The following is a 12,333-nucleotide window of genomic DNA, read 5'->3' on the forward strand; positions in this document are numbered from 1 at the left end:
TTTCCTATTCCTTCCAGTTCATCTCTTTCTTGTAAATCATTTTCCATTGTTAGAAGATATTAAATTTAAATCAAACTGAAAGGAAAAAAAAGCATGTGGCTATATCCATAAATTCGTGTTTCTTAGCACTGCTGCCTTTTATAGCCATTTTATGAAGAATATTTCAAATTGATCTATTCTTTCTGGATCGGAACAAATTGAGAGTTTCTTTCCTTAATCAAACAGCTTTTTTTCAAGAAACCTATTTACGGGCTTCCCTGGTGGCGCAGTGGTTGGGAATCTACCTGCTAATGCAGGGGACACAGGTTCGAGCCCTGGTCTGGGAAGATCCCACATGCCACGGAGCAACTAGGCCCGTGAGCCACAATTACTGAGCCTGCGCGTCTGGAGCCTGTGCTCCGCAACAAGAGAGGCCACGATAATGAGAGGCCCCCGCTTGCCACAACTAGAGAAAAAGCCCTCACACAGAAACGAAGACCCAACACAGCCAAAAATAAAAAAATTAATTAATTTTTAAAAAAGGTATCTCTAAAAAAAAAACATTTAAAAAAAAGATTAATAATATGTTTAAAAAAAAAAAGAAACCTATTTACAAAAAGAAAAAATATGTAATTATGATATATAAACATTTACATAAATTTTAATACTCTTCCATGAGAAAAGATCTGAAACTGGTAAACATTTAAGGAATGGTATTAAGCTTAATTTGTAACAATAAATAAATAAGATGTACAGTGCTTACCATTTTCTTAGACTAAAGTGCTATACATGAGAGTGTGTATTATGTATGTGGACATACATGCATATATGTATGTGTATAATGCTCACAATTATGTAAATTAATAAATAAAAATTCCTTACAATAGCTCATTACAATGAGGCAACAACGAAAGAGCAAGGTTAAGCAATTTCTCCAAGCTGAATTCAGGGTGTTTGGCACTACAGATGATGTTTTTGATAATTACTCTAGGTACATATCAAGAGCTCTGAAAACATTAAACAAACCAATAGACCCTTCCTATCTTCTATTCCGAACTGCCCTTTATAAAACACGAAGAGCTTCCTTTGGACATATGATGCATCTAAAGTTTATTGTAAAGTTCTACTTTAGAAGGTAACTAATTTCTGGTTTTGAACCTTCTTTGATCTGTGACAAAACTCTCTAGGTTTGATAAATCCAAATAATTTTTCCATCTAAACCACATTACTTTAGGATCAAGTATAAATACATTTAAAAAGATGCATTGGGGATGTCACTGAGGGAAGACTGGGGCTAGAGGTGGTACCAGAAAGCCACAAAGGACCAGGAAGCACAGGACCAGAGTGGCTGCCCTGGAGGTCCTGCTCTCACGTGTAATGCTACCCCAGTCACCCATCCCCCTCCTGAACAGGGATCTGAGAATGTACCAAGAGTCCCCCCAGCCTTAGCCAGGGGACCCTATATATAGGGTCCATGTGCAATAGGGAGGGATGTCTTCTATTTTATGCTATCCCCTAGCCACCCACTGTTGGGGCAGAGGGAGAAGGTATTTTCAAGACAAAGCACAGGTACCACAAACAAAAGTTGTGAAGTTGCAAAAAAAAAAAAAATTGAAAATAGGTTAATAAATCCATATCTTTATTTTCCTGGAGGTAAAAGAGTGAGCCACATGATGGAAATAAATTTTTATATAAGGAATGTATCTACTTTGATACTTTGGACTTTTAGCTTTAAAAAAGCAAAAGAAAACATACTTTTTAAGATTATAAAGATAATCAACTTCATACAACTAATTTCCTTGGAACAATTCCCAAAAGATATTTTCATTTTGGGAGAGAGACAAAAATTGCCTCCCTATACACAAGTTCTACAACCAGATTGCTCTATGACATTTTTCCTAAAAGCATTCATTTTAGGAAACATGGCCAACTTGTACCAACTTCAGCTGAGTTATAGTTAATGCTTGGAATTTTGCGTTAAGAAGGAATCTTAGGATGAGCAAGAATGAGACTGATATAAGAGGTGGCCAAGAGGCTGAAGTAGGAGGAATCTGAACTTACCTCCTCCCACAGACACACCAAAATTACAACTACTTACATAACAACTATCTATGAGAACAACCTGAAGACTAGCAGAAAAGATCTTCCACAACTAAAGACATAAAGAAGGAAACACAATGAGATGAGTAGGAGGGGCAGAGATGCAGTATAGTCAGGACTCACACCCTGGGGGTTAGTGACCCACAACTGGGTAGAGTACTACAATTGTAGAGGTACTCCCTAAAGAGTGAGGTATCTGAGCCCCACATCAGGCTCCCCAGCCCAGGGGCTCTGCACTGGGAAGGCAAGCCTGCAGAACATCTAGCTTTGAAAACCAGGAGGGCTTACGTTCAGGAGAGCCACAGGGCTATAGGAAACAGAGATTTCGCCCTTAAAGGGCACATGCAAAATCTCGCACACTCTGAGTCCCAGTACAGAGGCAGTAGTTTGAAAAGAGCCTGGGTCACACCTACTTTCTGATCTTGAAGAACCTACCAGAGAGGCAGGAGGCAACTGGGACTCACCCTAGGGCTGGAGACAGTGGCAACACATTTTTGGGAGCTCCTTCTACCATGATAACACTATGCTGGCAAGCGCCATTTTGGAATCCTCCCTCCAGCCTATTTAGAGCCAGGGGCCCAGCCCCACCCACCAGCGGCTAGCACCAGCCCTGAAGCCCCCAGGCTGTGCAAACAGCTGCACAGGGACCTGGCCCCATCCTCCAGCAGGCCAGTATCAGTCCTGCACCTCCCCAGGCTACACAGCCAACCACACTGGAAGCCTACCTCACCTTCCAGCAGGCCTTGAAGCCACAGCACAAGGGATGACCTCATAGCCAACTGGGGAGGGGCCAGCCCCGCTTACTAGCACGCTTACAGCAGTCAGCTCCACCATAAGAGGAGGGTGCACACAACCCATTGAGGGGGCACTGCTAGAGCATGTAACTCTGGTGACCAAGGAGAGCATGCTGCTGGGTCCCATAGTATGTCTCTTACATAAAACCACTTTTTAAAGATCAGGAAATATAACCACCCTACCTAACATTTAGAAATGAACAGAGAATTGGGCAAAATGAAGAGACAGAAGAATATGTTCCAAATGAAGAAACAAGATAAAACCCCAGAAAAACTGAGCAAAATGAAGATAAGCAATCGACTAGATAAAGAGTTAAAGGTAATGATCATAAAGATGCTCACCAAACTTGGGAGAAGAATGGATGAACACAATGAGAATTTCAACAGAGTTAGAAAATATAAAGAACAACCAAACAAGCTGAGGAATACAATAATTGAAGTAAAAATTACACCAGAAGGAATCAAGAGTAGATTAGATAATAAGGAGAAATGGATCAGTGATCTGGAAGACAGAGTAGTGGAAATCACCCAAGCTGAACAGAGAAAAGAAGAAAGAATTTTAAAAATTGATGATAGTTTAAGAGACCTCTGATCAAGTGTACTAACATTTGCATTATAAGGGTCCCAGAAGGAGAAGAGAGACAGAAAGAGGCAGAGAACTTTTTTGAAGAAATAATAGCTGAAAACATCCCTAACCTGGGAAAGGAAACAGACATCCAGGTCCAGGAAGTAAAGAGAGGCCCAAAAAGATGAACCCAAGAGGTCCACACCAAGATACATTATAATTAAAATGGCAAAAATTAAAGATAAAGAAAGAATCTTAAAAGCAGCAAGACAGAAGTAAATAGTTACATACAAGGAAAATCCCATAAGGCTATTGCTGACTTTTCAGCAGAAACGTTGCAGGCCAGAAGGGAGTGGCATGTTATATTCAAAGTGATGAAAGGAAAAAACCTACAACCAACAATACTCTACTCAGCAAGGAAAAAAACACTACAACCAAGAATATTCTACCCAGCAAGGTTATCATTCAGACTTGAAGGAAAGATAAAGAGTTTTACAGAGAAGCAAAGCTAAAAGAGTTCAGCACCACTAAACTGGCTATACAAGAAACGTTAAAGGGACTTCTCTAAGCAGAAAAGGAAAGGCCACAATTAGAAACTTGAAAATTATGAAACAAAAAAACTCACTGGTAAAGACAAACATACAGAAAAGGTAGATCAACCACTTATAAAACTACTAGGAAGGTTAAAAGACAAAAGTAGTAAAATCATCTTTATCCACAATAAATATGTAAAGTATGATGTCAAAAACATTAAACATGAGGAAGGGGTAAAAGCAGTGAATTGTTAGAATGTGTTTGAACTTAAGACATCATTAACATAAAACAGTCTCATATATATACGTGTGTGTGTGTGTATATATATATATATATGGGGGGAAGAGTTACATATATAAAACTCATGGTAACCACAAACCAAAAATCTATAATAGGTATACACACAAAAAAGAAAAGGAATCCAAACATAACACTAAAGATAATCATCAAATCACAAGGGCAGAGAGCAAAAGAAGAAAGGAACAAAAAAGAACTACAAAAACAACTCCAAAACAATTAACAAAATGGTAATAAGTACGTACTTATTAATAATTACTTTAAATATAAATGGACTAAATGCTCCAATCAAAAGATACAGAGTGGGTAAGCGCCACAACTCCTGAGCCCATGTGCTCTGGAGTCTGTGCGCCACAACTAGAGAGCCCACATGCCGCAACTACTGAGCCCGTGTGCCACAACTAGAGAGAAGCCCGCGCGCTGCAACGAAGAGCCCACGTGCTGCAACAAAGATCCTGTGTGCCACAACTAAGACCTGATGCAGCCAAATAAATAAATATTTTTAAAAAACCAAAAGATACAGAGTGGGTAAATGGATTTTTTAAAAAAAAGAACCATATATATGCTGCCTACAAAAGACTCACTTCGGATCTGAAGACACACACAGACTGAAAGGGAATGGCAAAAGGTATTCCATGCAAATGGAAACGAAAATAAAGCTGGGGTAGCAATACTTATATCAGACAGAATAGACTTTAAAACAAAGATTGTTTTGAGGTAAAGAGACAAAGACGGACATTACATAATGGTAAAGGGAAACAAGAAGATATAACAATTGTAAATATATGCGCATCCAACATAGGAACACCTAAAAACATAAAGCAAATACTAACAAATGTAAAGGGAGAAATTGACAATAACATTATGGGACTTTAACACCCCACTTACATCAATGGACAGATCATCCAGGCAGAAAATCAATAAGGAAGCACTGGCCTTAAATGACATATCAGACCAACATCAATATAGATATTAATATATCTATTAATGCCATTAACGTAGGTATTAATAGATATATAGAGAACATTTCGTCCAAAACAGCAGAATACACATTATTTTCAAGTGCACATGAAACATTCTCCAGGATATATCACACGCAAAGTCACAAAACAGGTCTCAATAAATTTAAGAAGATCAAAATAATATCAAGCGTGTTTTCCAACCACATGGTATGAGACTATAAATCAACTACAAGAAAAAAACTGCAAAAAAACAAAAACAAAACAAAAAAACCAAGTGGAATCTAAACAACATGCTACTAAACAATCAATGAGTCACTGAACAAATCAAATAGGTAATCAAAAAACACCTGGTGATAAATGAAAATGGAAACAATGATCCAAAATCTATAAGATGCCGCAAAAGCAGTTCTAAGAGGGAAGTTTACAGTGAGACAAAGCTACTTCAAGAAACAAGAAAAATCTCAAACAATCTAAACTTACACCTACAGAAACTAGAAAAAGACAAACAATCAAAACCCAAAGTTAGTAAAAGGAAAGAAATAATAAAGATCAGAGCAGAAATAAATGCAATAGAGACCAACAATAGGAAAAAAACTGAATGAAACTAAGAGCTCATTCTCTGAAAAGATAAGCACAATCGACAAATCTTTAGCCAGACTCATCATGGGCCCTTGAGAGGGCCCAAGTAAATAAAATCAGAAATGAAAGAGGAGAGGGACTTCCCTGGTGGTCCAGTGGTTAAGAATCCACCCACCAATGCAGGCGACACAGGTTCGATCCCTGGTTGGGGAACTAAGATCCCACATGCCATGGGGCAACTAAGCCTGCATGCCACAACTACTGAACCCACAGGCTCTAGAGCCCACATATCACAACTAGAGAGCCCGCATGCCGCAACTACTGAGCCCGGGTGCTCTGGAGCCCATGTGCCACAACTAGAGAGAAGCCCGCGCATCACAACAAAGAGCCCACACGCCGCAATGAAAAGATCCCATATGTTGCAACAAAGGTCCCGCATGATGAAACTAAGACCCAACGCAGCCAAATAAATAAATAAATAAATACTTTTAAAAATAGGCAAGCTATTTTATTAAAAAAAAAAAAAAGAGGAGAAATTACAACTGACAATACAGAAATACAAATAATCATGAGATTATAGTTGAATAACGCGGGGGTAGGGGTGCCAACCCGTCACACAGTTAAAAATCTGCATATAACTTTATAGTTAGCCCACTGTATCCACAGTTCCACATCCATGGATTCAACCAACTATGAATTGTGTAGTACCATAGTATGTATTTATTGAAAAAATCTGTACGTAAGTGAACACATGCAGTTCAAACATGTGTTGCTCAAGGGTCAACTGTACTATGAACAATTATATACCAGTAAAATGGACAACCCAGAAGAAATGGACAAATTCCTAGAAACATATACTCTCCCAAGATTGAATTGAGAAGAAAGAAATAGCAAATATGAACAGACAATTACTAGTAAGGAAATTGAATCAGTAATTTAAAAAACTCCCAACAAACAAAAATCCAGTACCAGACAGCTTCACAGGTGTAGTCTACAAAACATTTATAGAAGAGTTAACTACTGTCCTTCTAAAACTTTTCCGAAAAATTGAAGAGGAAGGCATGCTTCCAAATTCATTCTATGAGGTCAGTATCACCCCAATACCAAAACTAGACAAAGACACCACACAAAAAAGAAAATTACAAGCCAATATCACTGATGAACATAGAAGCAAAAATCCTCAAAACATCAGTAAACCGAATTCAACAATACATTATAAGGATCATATACCATGATCAAGTGAGATTTATCCCAGAAATGCAAAGATGGTTCAATAGCCACAAATCAATCAATGTGATATACCAAATTAACAAATTGAAGAATAAAAATCATACAATCATCTCAATAGATGCAGAAAAAGCTTTTGACAAAATTCAACGTCCAAAGAGACTGGGTATAGTGGGAACATACCTTCACATAATAAAAGCCATGTATGGGGCTTCCCTGGTGGTGCAGTGGTTGAGAATCTGCCTGCCAATGCAGGGGACACGGGTTCCAGCCCTGGTCTGGGAAGATCCCACATGCCATGGAGCAACTAGGCCCGTGAGCCACAACTACTGAGCCTGCGTGTCTGGAGCCTGTGCTCCGCAACAAGAGAGGCCGTGACAGTGAGAGGCCCACGCACCGCGATGAAGAGTGGCCCCTGCTTGCTGCAACTAGAGAAAGCCCTCGCACAGAAACGAAGACCCAACACACCCAAAAAATAAAAATAAAAGCCATGTATGACAAACCCACAGCCACATCATACTCTAAAGTGAAAACCTGAAAGCATTTTCTCTAAGAGCAGGAACAAGGATGCCCACTCTCACCACTTTTATTCAACATGGTATTGTAAGGGCTAGCCATAGCAATCAAACAAAAAAAAATTTTTTTAATCCAAATTAGAAGTAAAGAAGTAAAACTGTCACTTCCTGCAGATGACATGATACTGTATAGAAAATCCTAAAGACTTTCTACCAAAAAAACTGTTAGATCTAATAAATGAATTCAGTAAAACAGCAAGATACCAAATTAATATACAGAATTCTGTTGCATTTCTATACACTAACAATGAACTTTCAGAAAGAGAAATTAACAAAACAATCCCATCTACAGTTACATCAAAAAGAATAAAATACCTAGGAATAAATCTAACCCAAGTGGCAAAAAGCTTATACTCTGAAAACTGTAAGACACAGATGAAAAAAGCTGAAGACAATGCAAACAAATGGAAACATATACCATGCTCATGAACTGGAAGAATTAATATTGTTTAAATGACCATACCAAGGCAACCTACAGATTCAATGCAATCCCTATCAAAATACCAATGACATTTTTCACAGAACTAGAACAAACAATTCTAAAATTTGTATGGAAACACAAAACAATTCCAATAGCCAAAGCAATCTTGATAAAGAAGTACAAAGCTGGAGATATCATGCTTCCTGATTTCAAACTACACTATAAAGTTACAGTTATCAAAATAGTATGGTACTGGCAAAAAAACAGACACATAGATCAACGGAGCAGAACAGAGAGCCCAGAAATGAACTCATGCTTATATGGTCAATTAATCTATGACAAAGGAAGCAAAAATATACAATGGGAAAAAGACAGCCTCTTCAATAAATGGTGTTGGGAAAACTGGACAACTACAAGCAAAAGAATCAAACTGGATTACTGTCTCATACCATATACAAAATAAACTCAAAATGGATACAGTCTTAAGTCTAAGTCCTTAAACCATAAAACTCCTAGAAGAAAACATAGGCAGTATGCTCTTTGACACTGGTCTTAGCAATATTTTTGGATCTGTCTCCTCAGGCAAGAGCAACAAAAGCAAAAATAAACAGGACTACATCAAACTTTTAAAAAAGTTTTTGCACAGTGAAGGAAACTATCAACAAAACAAAATGCAGACTATTGAATGGGAGAATATATTTGCAAATGATATATCCAATATGGAGTTAATATCTAAAATTTACAAAGAACCCATACAACTCAACATCAAAAACAACAACCTGATTTAAAAATGCACAGAAGTCCTTGAATTGATATTTTTCCAAAGAAGACATACAGGTGGCCAACAGACACATGAAAAGATGCTCAATATCACTTATCATCAGGGAAATGTAAATTAAAACCACAATGAGATACTGCCTCCTTCCTGTCAGAATGGCTATCATCAAAAAGGCAACAAATAACAAGTGTCAGTGAGGACAGGGAGAAAAGGGAACCCTCCAGCACTGTTTGTTTAGAAAACAGTATGGAGGGCCTCAAAAAATTAAAAATAGTACTGCCATATGATCAAGCAATTTCACTTCTGAGTATTTAGCTGAAGAAAACAAAAACACTAATTAGAAAAGATACATGCACACTCACGTTCACTGTAGCATTATTTATAATAGCCAAGATATGGAAGCAACCAAAGTGTCCACTGATAGATGAATGGATAAAGATATAGCATTGATACACAATGGAATACTACTCAGCCATAAAAAAGAATGAAATTTTGTCATTTGCAGTAACATAGATGGATCTGGAGGGTATTATGCTAAGTGAAATAAGTCAGAGAAAGACAAATACTGTATGATCTGACTTATATGTGGAATTTAAAAAACAAAACAAATAAAACAAAATGAAAACAGACTCATAGATACAGAGAACAATCAGGTGGTTAAAGGGGGTAGGTGAGTGGGTGGGTGAGACAGGTAAAGGGGATTAAGAGGTACAAATCTCCAGTTATAAAATAAATGAGTTGCAACTGAAACTAACATAATATTGTATGTCAAATATATTTCAATTAAAAAAAAAAGAATGAGTTTGACATCAGGTGTCAATAAGCTGCCATAGTTATGGGCAGGTAAAGTGGTAGCACAACTGCTATGTATCAATATTTACCATCCCTGAATTAGCAAATACAACTTCTGTTTAACAAAGATCAACTGTAGTTTATACCAGAGCTTAAAGTAAAACTGGGAATATAATATACATATGTCAAACCAATAATGGCCATTTTTAATAAAAATAATACCATCTTACTATCCCCCATAATGAAAACTTACTCCAAATTACTCTCCAAATGTTTAGGGAATGAACAGCTGAGGATCAGCCATGTCACATAAAGGTGGAAAAAAAAAATCTGTGTTCAAAGGAAACAAGCTGGGGCCAAGATTTAAAGAAAGAGATACGACTGGACACGAGGAAAGGAAAAATCATTCTATGAGGGAAAGGGACAGATACAAAGGAAAAAGGAAAGTTTTCTTGTCTATTGTAAAGAGTATTAAGAAAAAATATCCAAAACTTGGACTACTGGGGTCTTTTCAATGGAATGCAGGATGTAATTTAGCAGACCCTCTGGAAATTATCTGATTATGTAGGGGTGTGCATCTTAATTTGACTTTCTATTGACTATTTTATGACTTTATAGGGTAGTGGTTAACTTGTAGGTAACATAACAAAGCAACTGCTCTTCCTATCAGAGAACAGTGCAAATGATTCCTGTCCTTAACAATACAAATACAAATCTCTTAGTAGATATTTAATTGTTTTCCATCTGGTGAAAAACATAACCTCAAATATTATGTCTTCAGCCTTGTAGGAATTTGCATCTATTGATAAATTTATCTCAGCATTCCTTTGACTATTTAAATTCTATTCCTCGAATTTTTCTTCGAACCAGTCTTAATAGCTTATATGTTCTCTCACTAATGAGTGAATTGAATAAAATATTTGAAATATTTTTCTTTTATGTTTGAATGAGTCATTTTTTAAAATAAATTTATTTATGTATTTATTTTTGGCTGCATTGGGTCTTCGTTGCTGTGCACAGGCTTTCTCTAGTTGCAGTGAGTGGGGGCTACTCTTCATTGCAGTGCACAGGCTTCTCATTGCAGTGGCTTCTCTTTTTTTTTTTTTATTAATTTATTTATTTGTTTATTTTTTTGGCTGCGTTGGGTCTTCGTTGCTGCGTGTTGGCTTCCTCTACTTGTGGCGAGCGGGGACTACTCTTTGTTGTGGTGTGTGGGCTTCTCACTGAGGTGGCCTCTCCCGTTGCTGAGCACGGGCTCTAGGCACACAGGCTTCAGTCGTTGTGGCTCACAGGCTCTAGAGCACATCCTCAGTAGTTGTGGCGCACGGGCTTAGCCGCTCCGTGGCATGTGGGATCTTCCCGGACCAGGGCTCGAACCCGTGTCCCTGCATTGGCAGGTGGATTCTTAACCACTGCGCCACCAGGGAAGCCCCACGGTGGCTTCTCTTGTTGCAGAGCATAGCCTCTAGGCACACGGGCTTCAGTAGTTGTGACATGCGGGCTCTAGAGCACAGGCTCAGTAGTTGTGGCGCACAGGCTTAGTTGCTCTGTGGCATGTGGGATCTTCCCGCACCAGGGCTTGAAACCACGTCCCCTGCATTGGCAGGTGGATTCTTAACCATTGCACCACCAGGGAAGTCCCATGAGTCATGTTTTTAACTTTTTGAAAATTATATTCTAGCAAGAGTATATATAGGAAAGTAATAATAAGCTAGATAAGTACGGAAAAAGAGCTGTAGAGGACCTAATAACAGGTAACAAGAGGACAGCAAAGGAGTGCCATCATGCAGTTAACAGATATCTACTCTGTTCTAGGATAGTGAAGTGATGACTGAACATTTATTACTGAGGTTGTACTTATGCCTCTGTGGGCTGACTATGTAGGTGTCCCCATTTTAAAAGCATTTTCTGAAACTGTAAGGATCATAAAGAAGTAGCAACTTGCCTATAAAGAAATAAATGGTAGAGAAGTGGGGAAACCAGTAGAATATAGTAATATGGAAGCCGAGGGAAGAAAGAATCCAGGTGAGAACAATCCTTAGTGTAGAATGCTACAAAAATGTCAAGTAAAATAAGGTCTGAAAAGGGTCCATTCATTCACTTATTAAATAAATATTTATTGGCTATTTAGTATATGCCAAGAACTATATTAGGCATGGGGATACAGTAATAAACAAAATCAAAATAGTCCCTGCTGACATTGCATATAATGGTAGAGACAGACATTAAATAGCTAATTTAAGAAACACATATTTAGAGATTCCAGTGCCAGCCAAGAAGGTGTAGTCCACTAAAGCCTGTCCTAACTGCTGATTATAACTAAATACTCTGGATAAAATACAAAAAGCAACTACCTGAACAAAAAGTAAACAAAAGCAATATTGGGAAGAAGAGTCAAACTTGGAGAAGGGGCCCATACAGGAGTGAGTTTCCCCTTTTGTGTGTGTGTGTTTTACTTGAGGGTGGGTGCCCAAGTGAAGCTGTGGCAGTGGCAGCATGGGCAACTAAAACTCCTAGAGAAACCCTGTCTTTGTAGACAGAGGACTGAGAAAACAAGTCCCTGGAGTTCAGAGTTGTGGAGGAGAAATCTCCATTCTTTCCTCTCTGTTTTTCTCTTGCTGTGTCACAGGCAACTAAAATTCCTTAGAGAAACCCCATCATTCTAGCTGCAGAACAGAGGCAGGAAGTTGAGGAGAATCCAAGAGAGAAGAGAACTGGAAAAAGGGTTCT

The sequence above is a fragment of the Balaenoptera acutorostrata genome, chromosome 20 (genome assembly GCF_949987535.1).
Source record: "Balaenoptera acutorostrata chromosome 20, mBalAcu1.1, whole genome shotgun sequence".
Taxonomy (NCBI): Eukaryota; Metazoa; Chordata; class Mammalia; order Artiodactyla; family Balaenopteridae; genus Balaenoptera; species Balaenoptera acutorostrata.